Source organism: Ranitomeya variabilis, chromosome 3 (assembly GCF_051348905.1).
Source record: "Ranitomeya variabilis isolate aRanVar5 chromosome 3, aRanVar5.hap1, whole genome shotgun sequence".
Taxonomy (NCBI): Eukaryota; Metazoa; Chordata; class Amphibia; order Anura; family Dendrobatidae; genus Ranitomeya; species Ranitomeya variabilis.
This window is the reverse complement of record NC_135234.1, coordinates 543,271,010-543,288,196: the sequence shown is the minus strand read 5'-3', so window position 1 is coordinate 543,288,196 and position 17,187 is coordinate 543,271,010. Positions and strand designations below refer to the sequence as shown.

The following is a 17,187-nucleotide window of genomic DNA, read 5'->3' as shown; positions in this document are numbered from 1 at the left end:
TATTTTCAAAATAATTTCTGCCATATTGGATGAGGTAATAATTTACAATATAAGATGAATATGTATTTAATACCGAAATTTTAGTTATCTTCTGTTCTTGGCACTGCATGTGTAACTGTAGTCCATGCACACTGTTAGTGGTAACGGTGCACCTCCATTAGTGTCACATTGCTGGTAATGTGCCTTGTGCTTAGATGTTCCTATAATGTGGTGCTTTTAGTAATATTGTTCATTCCCTCTATGCCGTATGAGACAAGACCAGCATCACTATTGTTCTTATGCTTTTCATACATAAGCAATGAGGGATTCTGGCAACTTTTGTATCAAAAATACAGCTGATATTCTGCAAGATTTTTATTTTCATTAATGCACATTAAGGGAAAAAAAAGTCAGGTATTCCCTGAGGATCTGTGACTCATGCATCTTAAAAACCCCGCAGATGACACATGACAAGTTACTGCAGTATATCTTTGTCCCCAGAGAGTGTTTCTAATGCATAATGTGAACCGATCAGTGATGTTTACATGACTCTGCAGCAAGTTCTTATTCTGCAAGAGCCAATTTGCAGAGGGAAAGCAAAAACCATCCACATACCCCTATTACATTGGTTATATTTTTTTTTTCTGGATGGAATATAGTTACTACAACCAAAACACAGCATTTTATTTATATTCTCTAATATATAGGATTAGTATATTCTTAAAGGGATTTCCAGCATATTTTTTAAATTATTGGCATCTTCTGAAAAATAAAAAAGTGAGTGCTACTTACTAGAGATGGGAGGACCCCTGCATGTTTGGGTTCGGCTGAACAGTTAAAAAAAACTTTGGGATTGGGTACCAGAACAGTAACCGGACCCAAACTCGAACCCAAACCCCATTCATTTGAACGGGAGGGGGGGGGGGCAAAAATCCAGTGTTTGCCACGCTGTGTATGACCTCGCGACAAACACCACTTCTGGTTGGTGGTAAAATCATTACCGCTGGTCAGACGGCCGCAGTTTCCACTCTGTCAAATGACAACATGAGCCCGCAGCTGTGATCGGAGGTAAAAAGTTTACCTCCGGTCACTGGCTTCGGCAGATGGGACTGCTGCTCTCATTAGCCTATGCACACTGCCGCTAATAACAGTGAAGGCAGGCGGCGGCTGATGGGAGTATTCAGTGCGACAAACATCTGGGGAAGTCTGTGTTCGTCCATCTCTAGTGCTTACATTTCACCACTTCAGCACAACTTTTCCACCTCTGCCACTGTTTTTTACTGCCGAAGCTGTTACATATTGTAGTTGGGATGTCATTACGACAGCATTGTAAACAAATATAGGGGCAGTAGTAACGAGGCAGTGCTGGAGTGACTGTTAGTAAGTGACCCCTTACACAATAGTTAGCTGTTGGCCCAATCGTTTGTTTGGCTGGGAGCTTTCCCTCCCGGCTGCCCATATACAGAAGCCGTCACTTTGCTCCAGTGTTTTGTAGCAGAAAGTTGCAGCCAGACTCTTCTAGTGGAGGCTTACCTCGGCAACAGCAAAAGGTTCAGACCAAAATTGGTCATTTGTTATCGGAGAGTCAGAAGGCCCACATACACATTAGACTGTCGTCTGAGCCTTATATCAGTGGGTTCAGACAAAGTAAGTTTAGTGTGTTTGGGTCTTCATTATGCCTTATTTTGGTATTTTTAAGCAGAGGAAACCAATAATACAAACAAACAAAAAATATAAATCCTTCAAAATCCTTTGATATGTTCCTCATAAATGTGAGATATATTACTGCAAGGCAATGGAGAGCATTTATGAAAACTAGTTGAAAAAAAGTTTTTTGATGCAGAATATATCATAAAATGATGTTATGGGCACATAATGCATTAACAATTTCACATTTAACACTTTTCAAGGGAACATGTTTAGAAGAAAAATATATTAAGCATCTATAAAAATAAAGTAGACTTGGGAGAAAGAGTCCCTGTTTTATTAATATATAAGTACAATTTTATTATTATTATTTATTTATATAGCACCATTAATTCCATGGTGCTGTACATGAGAAGGGGTTACATAAAAACACAAATATCACTTACAGTAAACAAACTAACAATGACAGACTGGTACAGAGGGGCGAGGACCCTGCCCTTGCGGGCTTACATTCTACAGGATTATGGGGAAGGAGACAGTAGGTCGAGGGTTGCAGTAGCTCTGATGGTGTTGAGGTGGCCATGTGGTCATTACAGGCTGTAAGCTTCTTTGAAGAGCTGGGTTTTCAGGTTTCTTTTGAAGGATCCAAAAGTAGTGGATAACGGGACGTGTTGGGGCACTGAATTCCAGAGGATGGGTGATATTCGGGAGAAGTATTGGAGGCGATTGGGTGAGGAGCGAATAAGCGTGGAGGAGAGGAGGAGGTCTTGGGAGGACCGGACAATGTACAAGTACAATGTAGAATGTATATATTCCAGGAAGTATACTGTTTCATTCTTTTTCAGTTAATTTTCAAAAAAAATTCTGAAGCCAAATACAGTTTTTTTAGTTTTTGGCATCAGCTGGAGAGAATTTTCCGGGTAGGACCCTGCGCAGGTCTAGATGCAGAAAACATTTTTGTTTCACAAATAAAAATTCTTTGTAGTCTGTAACTGCAATTTTCTTTAATAAAATTTAATGGTTACTATTAAAATTAGGTTTGTTTTGAATGTAGACTAGTGTGAAGTTTCCCCATAGAAACAAATGAAGGATTGTGCGTTGATGAGTTCTGGGAACATAAAAGGCTGTTGTAGTGTTATTTTTATCAATAACTCACATGATTGGAGAGGATAATCAAACTGTCTGCTTCCCACAGTCGGGACTCCATTTTAGGCAGAGAAAGTAACACACAAGGTGGGTTTAACCCCTTCATGACCCAGCCTATTTTGGCCTTAATGACCTTGCCATTTTTTGCAATTCTGACCAGTGTCCCTTTATGAGGTAATAACTCAGGAACGCTTCAACGGATCCTTGCGGTTCTGAGACTGTTTTTTCGTGACATATTGGGCTTCATGTTAGTGGTAAATTTAGGTCGATAATTTCTGAGTTTATTTGTGAAAAAAACGGAAATTTGGCGAAAAATTTGAAAATTTTGCAATTTTCACATTTTGAATTTTTATTCTGTTAAACCAGAGATTTATGTGACACAAAATAGTTAATAAATAACATTTCCCACATGTATACTTTACATCAGCACAATTTTGGAAACAAATTTTTATTTTGCTAGGAAGTTATAAGGGTTAAAATTTGACCAGTGATTTCTCATTTTTACAACAAAATTTACAAAACCATTTTTTTTAGGGACCACCTCACATTTGAAGTCAGTTTGAGGGTTCTATATGGCTGAAAATACCCAAAAGTGACACCATTCTAAAAACTGCACCCCTCAAGGTGCTCAAAACCACATTCAAGAAGTTTATTAACCCTTCAGGTGTTTCACAGCAGCAGAAGCAACATGGAAGTAAAAAATGAACATTTAACTTTTTAGTAACAAAAATGATCTTTTAGCAACAATTTTTTTATTTTCCCAAGGGTAAAAGGAGAAACTGGACCACGAATATTGTTGTCCAATTTGTCCTGAGTACGCGGATACCTCATATGTGGGTGTAAACCACTGTTTGGGCACACAGCAGGGCTCGGAAGGGAAGGAGCGCCATTTGACTTTTTGAATGAAAAATTGGCTCCAATCTTTAGCGGACACCATGTCGCGTTTGGAGAGCCCCCGTGTGCCTAAACATTGGAGCTCCCCCACAAGTGACCCCATTTTGGAAACTAGACCCCCCAAGGAACTTATCTAGAAGCATAGTGAGCATTTTAAACCCCCAGGTGCTTCACAAATTAATCCGTAAAAATGAAAAAGTACTTTTTTTTCACACAAAATTCCTTTTAGCCTCAATTTTTTCATTTTCACATGGGCAACAGGATAAAATGGATCCTAAAATTGGTTGGGCAATTTCTCCTGAGTACGCCAATACCTCATATGTGGGGGTAAACTACTGTTTGGGCACATGGTAAGGCTCGGAAGGGAAGGAGCGCCATTTGACTTTTTGAATGAAAAATTATCTCCATAGTTAGCGGACACCATGTCAGGTTTGGAGAGGCCCTGTGTGCCTAAACATTGGAGCTCCCCCACAAGTGACCCCATTTTGGAAACTAGACCCCCAAGGAACTTATCTAGATGCATAGTGAGCACTTAAAACCCCCAGGTGCTTCACAGAAGTTTATAACGCAGAGCCATGAAAATAAAAAAATTATTTTTCTTTCCTCAAAAATGATTTTTAGCCCGGAGTTTTTTATTTTCCCAAGGATAATAGGAGAAATTGGACCCCAAATGTTGTTGTCCAGTTTGTCCTGAGTACGATGATACCCCATATGTGGGGGTAAACCACTGTTTGGGCGCACGGCAGGGCTCGGAAGGGAAGGCACGCCATTTGGCTTTTTGAATGGAAAATTAGCTTCAATCATTAGCGGACACCATGTCGCGTTTGGAGAGCCCCTGTGTGCCTAAACATTGGAGCTCCTGCACAAGTGACCCCATTTTGGAAACTAGACCTCCCAAGGAACTAATCTAGATGTGTGGTGAGCACTTTGAACCCCCAAGTGCTTCACAGAAGTTTATAACGCAGAGCCATGAAAATAAAAAATTATTTTTCTTTCCTCAAAAATGATTTTTTAACCCACAATTTTTTATTTTCCCAAGGGTAACAGGAGAAATTGGACCCCAAAAGTTGTTGTCCAGTTTCTCCTGAGTACGCTGATACCCCATATGTGGGGGTAAACCACTGTTTGGGCACATGCCGGGGCTCGGAAGGGAAGTAGTGACGATTTGGAATGCAGACTTTGATGGAATGGTCTGCGGGAATCATGTTACGTTTGCAGAGCCCCTGATGTGCCTAAACAGTAGAAACCCCCCACAAGTGACCCCATTTTGGAAACTAGACCCCCCAAGGAACTTATCTAGATGTGTGGTGAGCACGTTCAACCCCCAAGTGCTTCACAGAAGTTTACAACGCAGAGCCGTGAAAATAAAAAATCATTTTTCTTTCCTCAAAAAAGATGTTTTAGCAAGCAATTGTTTATTTTCACAAGGGTAACAGGAGAAATTGGACCCCAATATTTGTTGCCCAGTTTGCTGTGAGTACGCTGATACCTCATATGTGGGGGTAAACCACTGTTTGGGCGCACGTCAGGGCTTGGAAGGGAAGTAGTGACATTTGAAATGCAGACTTTGATGGAATGGTCTGCGGGCGTCACGTTGCATTTGCAGAGCCCCTGATGTGCCTAAACAGTAGAAACCGCCCCTAAGTGACCCCATTTTGGAAACTAGACCCCCCAAAGAACTTATCTAGATGTGTGGTGAGCACGTTCAACCCCCAAGTGCTTCACAGAAGTTTACAACGCAGAGCCGTGAAAATTAAAAATCATTTTTCTGTCCTCCAAAAAAGATGTTTTAGCAAGCAATTTTTTTTTCACAACGGTAGCAGGAGAAATTGGACCCCAATATTTGTTGCCCAGTTTGTTGTGAGTATGCTGGTACCCCATATGTGGGGGTAAACCACTGTTTGGGCGCACGTCAGGGCTTGGAAGGGAAGTAGTGACGTTTGAAATGCAGACTTTGATGGAATGGTCTGCGGGCGTCACGTTGCATTTGCAGAGCCCCTGATGTGCCTAAACAGTAGAAACACCCCACAAGTGACCCCATTTTGGAAACTAGACCCCAAAAGGATCTTATCTAGATGTGTGGTGAGCACTTTCAACCCCCAAGTGCTTCACATAAGTTTATAACGTAGAGCCATGAAAATAAAAAATAATTGTTCTTTCCTCAAAAATTATGTTTTAGCAAGTAATTTTTTATTTTTGCAAGGGTAACAGGAGAAATTGGACCCCAATAGTTGTTGCCCAGTTTGTCCTGAGTACGCTGGTATCCCATATGTGGGGGTAAACCACTGTTTGGGCGCACGTCGGGGCTTGGAAGGGAGGGCGCACCATTTGACTTTTTGAACTCAAGATTGGCTGGAATCAATGGTGGCGCCATGTTGCGTTTGGAGACCCCTGATGTGCCTAAACAGTGGAAACCCCTCAATTCTAACTTCAACACTAACCCCAACACACCCCTAACCCTAATCCCAACTGTAGCCATAACCCTAATCACAACCCTAACCCCAACACACCCCTAACCACAACCCTAACCCCAACACACCCGTAACCCTAAATCCAACCCTAACCCTAATCCCAACCCTACCCACAACTGTAACCCCAACACAACCCTAACCCTATCCTTAACCCTAACCACAAGCCTAATCTTAACCCTATTTCCAACCCTAGCCCTAATTCCAACCGTAAGGGTACCGTCTCACATAACGATTTACCAACGTTCACGACCAGCGATACGACCTGGCCGTGATCGTTGGAAAGTCATTGTGTGGTCACTGGGGAGCTGTCACACAGACCGCTCTCCAGCGACCAACGATGCCAAGGTCCCGGGTAACCAGGGTAAACATCGGGTTACTAAGCGCAGGGCCGCGCTTAGTAACCCGATGTTTACCGTGGTTACCAGCGTAAAAGTAAAAAAAAACAAACCATACATACTCACATTTCAGTGTCCTTCAGGTCCCTTGCCGTCTGCTTCCCGCTCTGACTGAGTGCCGCCGTACAGTGAGAGCAGAGCGCAGCGGTGACGTCACTGCTGTGCTGTGCTCTCACTTTCCGGCCGGCAGACAGTCAGAGCGGGAAGCAGACGGCAAGGGACCTGAAGGACACCGAAATGTGAGTATGTACGGTTTTATTTTTTTTACTTTTACGCTGGTAACCACGGTAAACATCGGGTTACTAAGCGCAGCCCTGCGCTTAGTAACCCGATGTTTACCCTGGTTACAAGCGAACGCATCGCTGGATCGCTGTCACAACGATCCAGCGATGACAGCGGGAGATCCAGCGACGAAAGAAAGTTCCAAACGATCTGCTACGACGTACGATTCTCAGCAGGGTCCCTGATCGCTGCTGCGTGTCAGACACAGCGATATCGTATGGATATCGCTGGAACGTCATGGATCGTACCGTCATAGCGATCAAAGTGCCACTGTGAGACGGTACCCTAACTCTAATTCCAACCCTAACCCTAAGGCTATGTGCCCACATTGCGGATTCGTGTGAGATTTTTCCGCATGATTTTTTAAAAATCCGCAGGTAAAAGGCACTGCGTTTTACCTGCAGATTTACAGCAGATTTCCAGTGTTTTTTTGTGCGGATTTCACCTGCGGATTCCTATTGAGGAACAGGTGTAAAACGCTGCGGAATCCGCACAAAGAATTGACATGCTGCAGAAAATACAACGCAGCGTTTCTGCACGGAATTTTCCGCACCCTGGGCACAGCGGATTTGGTTTTCCATAGGTGTACATGGTACTGTAAACCTGATGGAAAACTGCAACGAATTCGCAGCGGCCAATCCGCTGCGGATCCGCAGCCAAATCCGCTGCGGATCCGCTGCGGATCCGCGGCCAATCCGCTGCGGATCCGCAGCCAAATCCGCACATGCCATAACCCTAACCCTACCCCTAACCCTAACCCTACCCGTAACCCTAACCCTACCCCTAACCCTACCCCTAGTTCTAACCCTAACCCTATTTCTAACCCTAACCCTAGTGGAAAACGAAAAAAAAAAAAAAAAAAAAAATTTCTTTATTTTATTATTCTCCCTACCTATGGGGGTGATAAAGGGGGGGGGGGGTATTTATTATTTTTTTTATTTTGATCGCTGTGATAGAACCTACCACAGCGATCAAAATGTACTTGTAAGGAATCTGCCGGCTGGCAGATTCGGCGGGCGCACTGAGCATGCGCCCGCCATATTGGAAGATGGCGGCGCCCAGCGAGGAGACGTACGGACACCGGGAGGATCGGTAAGTATGAAGGGGTGGTGGGGGGGTGGATTGGAGCACAGGGGGGGTGATTGGACCACAGGGGGGGTGAATTGAAATAAGGAGGGAGCGGACAGGAGGACGGGGGAGCCGGCAGGCGGACGGAGGGGACCGGACCCCATAACGGAGGACTGGGGGGGCGATCGGTGGGTGTGGGGGGGGGTCACTTAAGTATTTCCAGCCATGGCCGATGATATTGCAGCATCGGCCATGGCTGGATTGTAATATTTCACCATTTTTTTAGGTGAAATATTACAAATCGCTCTGATTGGCTGTTTCACTTTCAACAGCCAATCAGAGCGATCGTAGCCACAGGGGGGTGAAGCCACCCCCCCTGGGCTGAAGCACCACTCCCCCTGTCTCTGCAGATCGGGTAAAATGGGAGTTAACCCCTTCACCCGATCTGCAGGGACGCGATCATTCCATGACGCATATGCTGCGTCATAGGTCGGATTGGCACAGACTTTCATGACGCAGCGTATGCGTCAAAGGTCGGGAAGGGGTTAACACACAGTGTCAGTGACATATGAATAGTTGGCCATCATTAAGTCCAGAACTCTGCATGCATTGTTTGTAAAATTCATGGTCGACCATTTTTGGCAAAGTCTCAAGACACTACTAAAGATGTTAGCTAAAAAATTTTTAGTAAAATTGTAAGAGACCTCAAAGTGTTACAAACATTTTTTTCCAGCCAGTTGGAGGCTTTGCAGTAATGCGATTTTGCTTCAAATCAAATTTTTGTGAAACTATTGATGAAGCTGGTGAATCTAAATTTCAAAATGTTTGCTCATGTGTATTGTCTCAATATTATGATCTGGTACATAGTAATTTGTGATATGCTTTTAAAGTGAGGCCGCCAAGTACAGTTTAAAATTATAAGGGCTGAATAAAAATATTTCATCGATTTTACATTTTCTGACTAAATGTTTCTAACAAAAATTTCCAAGTGTAAATTTAGCATAAATCCCTCCATTCATTCACTGTTCATTAGTCACTCATGGATCTACAGGGTAGACCTGGTCCACCAATATGGTAAGAATCTTTTGGAAGACCTAGGATCTGAGACGCGTCTCTCAAAAAAACAGGGAACCTAAAACGCAACCAAAGACAACTATATTTGGCTGAGACCCATTCACTTGCAGTATATTCATCTATACAGCCTTAATAAATAACCATTCTTTAGTTAGTAATCGTTAAACATTACAAAAAATAAATGGCACAAAATTTCTATTAACAACCAAGTTTTCACCATTGTTAGATATCTTCAAACCATTCGACTTGTTTTGGCAGGTAACAGTATGGCCATCTGGTGTCCTCTTATTCTACCCGGCTAACACAGTTGCTTAGTATCTATTAGAGGTGATACTGTACTGTTTGCATAGCAGTGATAAATAAGGTCTGGCCATCTGGTAATATGACTCTGAAGTACAGGGTATAAGTTAGAAAATGAGTCTTCTATCAGAGACCCTATAAACTATAATAGGTACCTTGCATGAGAAATTACAATAATTGGGTGAGTTCTTAAGATCCATTTACACTGTACTATTTTCATGGAGTAGTATCACTAGGAAAGGTCATTCAGCATAAACTTAAATTGTAAACAGACTACAGATCACCCCACGAATGAGCAAAACGCACAGAACGATCTGATACTGACCATACAGGCCAGATTGGGAAGCATGTTGCATCACAGTGTAAACTGAGCTTTACTTTCATTCTACACTTACCAACAAGAAACAAGTGTGATAAACTGGAATATCACCTAGTATTAGGCTGTAAATCAATTGAGGAGAGTTAACACTTGAAGGGAACCATCAGAGTCCGCTGTCAGTCAGTGCCGGGGGCATGGTTAGGGCCGCCATTCACTATGCACTGATCTATGACTGAAGCCGCAGTGGCCCACCACTATGACTGAAAGGGCAAGGCTTTACTCCCAGCAGCAGGACTCTCAGTGCGGGCACCAGGCAGCCTCAGAATGTTATTAACCTGCAGAGTAACCCCATATATGAGAGTTAATAGTGTTTTTTACATGACAGGCATTGTGATTTGAAACTACCACCTTGATGATTTTTGTTGAATGGATTGTGAGTTTTACTGTATGTGAAATAGATAATGGACCTCAGTAGAAACGTCAGCTCAGTCTCTGATGGGTCTATAATTACTATTTTTTTTGTGTAATTTCCTTTCTTAAGTATGAAAACGAAAACTATCCATTTTAACAGAATAGTTTAGGAAAGAAAAATCACATGAATCATTTTATAAAAATATTTCATAGCAGTAGCACTATAAATCTCTCGAGTGTTTAAATGGAACCTGTCACCTAAAAAAAACCCCTCTATATACCTTAAAATATAGGTATAATCTTATTAGTGGCAGCACGGCTACAGACATAAATGTTATATTCTTCTTGCAATCGCCCACTTCCAGTCATCGAGATGTTGCAGAGAGCAATGCTATACAGTGACCAGGCTGTAATCACTCCCCGACACTGATTGACAGCCAAATCTGCACACATATACTACAAAACAGGCTGCCAATCATTGTGCTCCCTGCATAATGGGCGGTGACTGTAACAGCTCCCTGCACTGCCCCAATGACTCCCGGCAGCCATACTTCCGGTAAGCCTGCCAACCCTAATTGAAACACTATTCACCTGTAGATTATCACTGTATTTGGCAGTAAATAGCATTTTTGAAGGTGATAGGTTCTCTTTAAGATATTTTCCAAAGTTTCAAAGCTTGGTCATGTACAATCAAATGAAGACAAACTGAATGTATTGCAAACTAGGTCACACACTTGTACTGTGAAATTGGGCAGTCAGTTATGTGCTCGGATCCTTTGGGAACAAATTATTAGACTTTACCATTGGCTTCACAAATGATTTATGTCACAAATGGTCCTTTTTACCAAGCTCGCTTGGATTGAGAGACTGATAAAATTTGAATACGCGCTGGTTAGAACCGGCAATAATTTGAAATTTCATGCAGTGGAGTCTGTAGTTGATTTTTATGCAAGTACTTAAATGTCTGTAGAATGTAAGCCCGCAAGGGCAGGGTCCTCTTCCCTCTGTACCAGTTTGTCGTTGTTAGCTTTGTTTACTGTAAGTGATATTTGTATTTTGATGTAACCCCTTCTCATGTACAGCACCATGGAATTAATGGTGCTATATAAATAAATAATAATAATAATAATAATAATAATAATAATGTATACCAATGCATTTATTTTTTGTGCTTTTATTGGTAAAACAGTTAAGCCTAAAAAAAATCAAAAGAATAAACCTTCAAAATGTAAAGCATCAAATAATAACAAAAATGAATTAATTTATTCTGAATCTTGGAAACTTCCCTATGGTATTTTTGTTATATATACAAGCACTATGTACCGTAGTTTACAAATTATATGTTGATCTACCAATACTGTGCTGCTCTTCTATAGCTTAGCCCAGATCCCTCATTGCTCTTCTGGCTTTGTTTTCTTATGAGGATGGCACATGACCACTACTGCTATTCAGTGGATGCAGCAGTCATCAATGAGTCACTGCTGCAGCAAGGAGACCAGCGGGAGACCCATGCAACAATAAGGAGGAACAGTGGCGAATGCATAGAGCATAGACATGTTGGATATGTATATGGTTTTGCTTTTTTTTAAACCATGCTGGGCCCTTAAAATAAAATAAAAAAGTGGGGGAGGGGAAGTGGTGCGCTGATCATTTATCACCTTTTGTGACATGTGATAAGTCAGAAGGTCGGGAAGGTAAATGACGTTATTGTACTGTTGATTTGTGTACAGCCTTATTTGGGTGGCTCCTTGTTTCTTTTTGTTTCAGGCACCAAGTTTTATTGCATCTTGGTTTCCCATGCCTACATACAATACGAGGTTAATGAAGGAACAGTAGTTCAGCACAAATTCCTGTATTACTTGGGACTAGACTCTGAAGACAATCCTAAGAAATAAATACAAACCTTTCTAACATTGTCATGAAAGTTCAACCCAGTGTAGTCGTAGAACCAGATCTTATTAACGGAAGGCAAACTAATTCCACCATCTTCTACTTAGAACCAGATCCCCAAAGATTTCATAAAATGTATCTACAGTGTTGTCTGAATGATACTTTCAATTGTGAGGTCAAAAACTGGGATAGGGTACTTAATGTAAAGTTCAAGAAGATGAAGAGTAGACACAGATTAAAGAGGGCTGATGTTGTTAATGTTATATAGCCTATATGTGTAGGCCATGAGGACATAGTAAAATTTCAACTACTTATTACCTCACATTGTTTTGTTTGTGTCATACATATTAAAGCCAGCACGCTGAATAATAAATGATTAAAGGGAAATGTAGACTGATTCATGCTGCCCAAACCATGGGCAACATGAATCAAAAACCGAATGTGCTTGTGCAGCTGTGTATGTTGTGTTTTGAAACGCTGCAGTGTTGCTGAAAAAATATACTTGCAAAGAAGGCGAGGGACTATGCCTCTCTGATGACTAGTCTGAGGCAGGTCCTCAAAGGCTTCTCTCCACTCAGCAACCCATGACTCATGGGTTTCTCCAAAATTGCAAACCTGTCCATCATGGTAAACAGGATGGGAAGAAGCCACTGGGGAGCAGCATTGGGCAGTGATCCAAGACACATTTTCCCAGGCCTGCTTTTTAAATTATTTTGTTTCAGAAACACTGCAGCGCTTCACAGTAAAACATACAGGGCTACAATAGTGCAACCAGACCCTGATTCATGCATGTTATGTTTTGGGCATCATGAGTCCCCTATCAGGTTTCTTTTAAAGCACCACTCCAGCATTGTTTTTATATTTTACCTCTAGAGCGGCGTCATCCATTCAAGTTCCCTTCCCCTAGTCGACGTCTTCATCTGTTATCGCTGCTGCTGCAGTCAGGCTTCCACAGGTTGTGACCTTCCAGATTGCTCCAGTGTTTGCTGGATGTTCCAGATGTCACTACTCAAAATAATTCCACGAGAACCATAATGAGGCCAGAATAAGGATCTCATAGACTTACATTGAGAGCTTGAGACCATTATTTCTGCCTTCGGTAAGTCAGAAGTTGAAGTCACAAGATGGCAGATTGGGACAGAGCATCGCCGGGAAGAGCTGAAGTCAACGGCTTCTGAGTATTGTGAGTGGCAGTACTCCAAAGCAGAGATTAAAAAAATGCTGGAGTGGTGGTTTAAATTACAATACAGCAGTGTTTGAACGTTTGTGAACCCTCCCGATTACTGACCGTGGGGACGTTGTTAGGGCTGGCGGAACGCACCGAGTAAATAGAGAGATGTTATTTGGTGCGTTCGCAGCCCGGGGTCCACCGTGCAGGAGAGAACCTGCTGCTGGCAAATGGCGGCCCTATATGGCGGTATAAGCGAACTCTGTTACTTCACAGAGTCACCTAAAGAAAGCACTGTGTCCTGTTAACCTCACAGGAGTACACAGCGACTGCTGAGCAGATAGCAGTTTGTGGTTACACAATCATACAATCTCCTCACCAGAGGAGCCGGTATTCTAGGGGCTTATTTCAGCCGGGGCCCTGAATCCATACACACAATCTCCTCACCGGAGGTTCCGGTATTCTAGGTCCCTGAACACATACAATGTAACCACACTGGCGCAAAGTACATAACTTAGATTTGATACTAGCGCATGGCCGTGCGGCCATGCGAACCTTTTATAGCTGCAGCAAGTACAAGACCTTCCTAGAAGGACCAATGAGAGGCTGCCACAGAGCCTGAGCACCTTCAGGACCTTCCTGGAGAACCAATGGGCTTTGCTGCAGTATCCAAGCATGTGACCCTCGACCTCCAATGAGAGATCTTACCCTGGGCATGCTCAGAAGGGGAAAAAGCAGGACTTAGTCCCAAAAGCGTCTGCTCACCGCTGCCCAGCACTGGCTTCAATGGCAGAAGCTGGAAAAGCAGCAGTAACCCTTTGCACAGAGTCAGACTGAGCGAGATGCCGGGACCGACGTCTCCACTGAGCAGGGTCCACTGTGGCAGGTGAAGAATGGGAGACCGCAGCGGAGATGGCCCGAGATTCCCCCTGTGCAGAGGCAGGAACTCGACCCCTAACAGACGTAGCCTTAGATGGGTCAGTGAAAAAATCTGACAGCATCGGGATGCCATTGGTGTGCTGTCCGTTTTTCACTGACTCATAGATATGAGAAGGTAGAAAAAAACTGTTGAAGTGATCTTTGTTTGTCAACCACTCCGGTGGATGTTGATAATAGTTTTGAATTGCCTCCATTCCATTTCACATCAATCTGTCTGAATTTGAACTGGTTGAGTCCAAATTCATTAGAGATGATTTTGTAACCTTTTCCAACCTGATGAGCATTGACACATCTTCTGATCCATTGATCATTATCAATCATTATTATTATTATTATTATTGATCATTATCCATTATTTGTGTCATGATACACTTTCCCAAACATGTCTTGTGAAAATCAGACTTTGATAGATCCCTGTTCTTTAAATAAAAGATGTAGCCCACTCACATCTGATTGTCATCACATTTACTGAAAACACCAGACTCTAATTTCTCCTTCAAATTATTTGCTAATGTTCAAGGTTCACATACTTTTGCAACTCAGACATGTGATATTGGATTGTCCCCCCCCAAAAAAAATGACAAAGTCAACAAAGTGTAATTTGGTTCTCACTTTCTACTTTTAGGACTTGTGTGAAAATCTTATGTACTTTACATCAAATTTTGGGAAAATTCTGAAGGGTGCACAAATTTTCAAGCACTACTGTAAATGGACTGTATAAAAACGAGTGCATGTGTGCATGTGTGTGTGTATAGATGATGTCATAATTGTTGCAATGGCGATGATGATGTCATAAAGGTTGCCATGGGGAAGATGATGTCATAATGGTTGGTTTGGCGACGATGATGTCATAATACGTTGCAATGGTGACGATGATGTCATAATAGGTTGTAATGGTGATGGTTATGTCATAATAGGTTGTAATGGTGACGGTTATGTCATAATGGTTGCCATGGTGACAATGATGTCATAATAAGTCACCATGGCGAAGATGATGTCATAATAGGTATATGGGCATGGAACTATGGGATGGAGGATGTGTGATGGGTATATGGGCACAGGACTATGGGATAGAGGATGTGTATGATGGGTATATTTGCACAGGACTATGGGATGGAGGATATGTTTGATGGGTATATGGGCACAGGACTATGGGATAGAGGATAATCATTATAATTTGTTATAGCTAACCACAGTTAGTTACTATGCTCGGGCAACGCCGGGCTCTTCAGCTAGCTATAAATAATATTTAGATTATTTTTTTCCATATGACAATTTTTATTAAAAATATAAATGAGAAATCTTGAAATTTTCACACTGGCCACTGGGCCTTTTTTTAAATCAAATTTCCTGTTTCAGGAAATCCAAAGATGTATATTATCAGAAATAAACATACTTTCACCTTATCTTTTGAATTAAAGATTTTATAATCTTCTAATTTGAGTTTTAAAAGGTCATTGTTATGGTAGGGGGAGTAGGAGAGGGGGAACTGTGATATCGCCTATTGTGATTGGTGGGTCCTAAATTATCAGCTATGTATAGAGGTGTCATTGTAACTTTGCCTTTGCCTACACATTCTGAAAGGTCAGGAAGTAAAAGTCTAAAATAGCCCCAGTGACCAGTGTGAAAATAGCTAAATTACCAATATTGTTTTCAATAAAAAAATTGTGATATGAAAAAGTGTATTTAAAAAAAAACAAAAAACTAATACATGGCACACACAAATCTGATTTAAACAATACAGTAGTATCTGACCAACACAAAGTTTAGACATTTCTGCTTTCAATAGCATTATGATTTTTTTTTTTTTGCATTAGATTAGTAGGTTTTTCCATTTTATTATATTATTTCTCTTAGTGCTGGTGGGATTTTTCAGTTGATTAACTCCTATCACTTTTTCCTGTACTCAATTTTTTCACATGTAAGTTCCCATAAAAAGTGAAGTTTTCAGCGGGTTTTTGCTTTTGAATCTGAGAGCAGCAGAATGTAGGGACAGAGAGCCTGATTCCAGGGATGTGTCACTTATTACGCTGTGTGTTATAGTTTTAATACAATCAATGTTTTGTCAGCAGGAAATTTTCACTGCCTGACTATGTCTCATGTGCAGGCCAGTCCAGCTAATCTGCGTAACCCCGCCCTAACCGCTGATGGGCATTTTGCTGACAATGCACAGTGTACAAAGTAAGCTGCCAATCAGTGATGTGGGCGGAGTTATACACAGTACAGCATTCTAAACACTGCTACCTGTACAGCTGCGAAAACAGGGATTCTATCCAAACTACACCAACCAGTCTAGCAAGTGATATATTGCTGGAATCAGGCACTTTACCTCTACATCATGCTGCTTTAAGATTAAATAACAAAAACCTGCTGACAGATCCCCTTTAATGGTCCCATATATTTTAGTTGAAATATGCCAACATCAAAGGGTGAGTAGACCATCTGAAATATATGGGGACCTCCTGAATGTCCCCCAACAAGTGCCTGATTCTCATGGGAATGAAGAATCAGACACTTGGAAATCCAATACTTTCGTTTTCGTGGGATATAAACCACTGTTAGAGATGTCTGGAAGAGGCCTTCTCCTCTCTCCTCATTGAAAACACATGAATACTTGGCCAAGTTGAAAGAGATACCGTAGTTGTCTGCCAAGAAAGTGTTTGCTTTACATCTATCTCACTATATTCCCAGCTTTAGACCTTCTGGATTAAGACCTACCATTGTCAAACATTGATAGGTAACTTATTTAGGCAATTGCCAAATTAGTTTAGTGTCGAATTTAGGGTATGCGCACACGTTGCGGATTACCTGCGGATTTACCAAAATCAGTCTGGAAAAATCCTCACCACTTTCCGCAACGTGTGCACGTGGCCTTAAGAGTCCCGACTATAAAAGGTGTATTCCAATCTTGTAACTTTATGGCATGTTGCAAGAAAATACCGCTAGCAAGTGATGGCAAATCCTAATGACATGCCATCATCTCCTATAGTAGTTCCACTTTGGATGCAAAGCCAGTTTTGATGTCAGGCAGGGGGGATGCATGGAGCCCACTGTATTCTTCTCTGGCACGTGTACATTTACAAAAACAAAAGCTACTGGAATGGTGAAATGATCTTATTTTTAGTTTAGCATAATTTAGTGAGATATATGAAGAATGGAAAAGAGCTGCATTATAGGCAAGAATTGTATAACACATCAAAAAAG

At 41.8% G+C, this 17,187-nt stretch overlaps 1 protein-coding gene and 1 long non-coding RNA gene across 2 annotated transcripts in view; one reads left to right on the top strand and one right to left on the bottom strand.

The window, feature by feature from the left end:
• Positions 1 to 17,187, top strand: part of FGF14 (fibroblast growth factor 14) — a 799,281-nt gene that overhangs the window by 183,079 nt on the left and 599,015 nt on the right. The window lies entirely within an intron of this gene.
• LOC143818369 (uncharacterized) lies at positions 9,432 to 17,180 on the bottom strand. The gene is made up of 3 exons (XR_013224492.1): positions 13,375 to 17,180; positions 11,138 to 13,183; positions 9,432 to 10,950 (listed from the first exon to the last, which is right to left on the bottom strand). It is a non-coding gene; the product is annotated as an uncharacterized LOC143818369 (long non-coding RNA).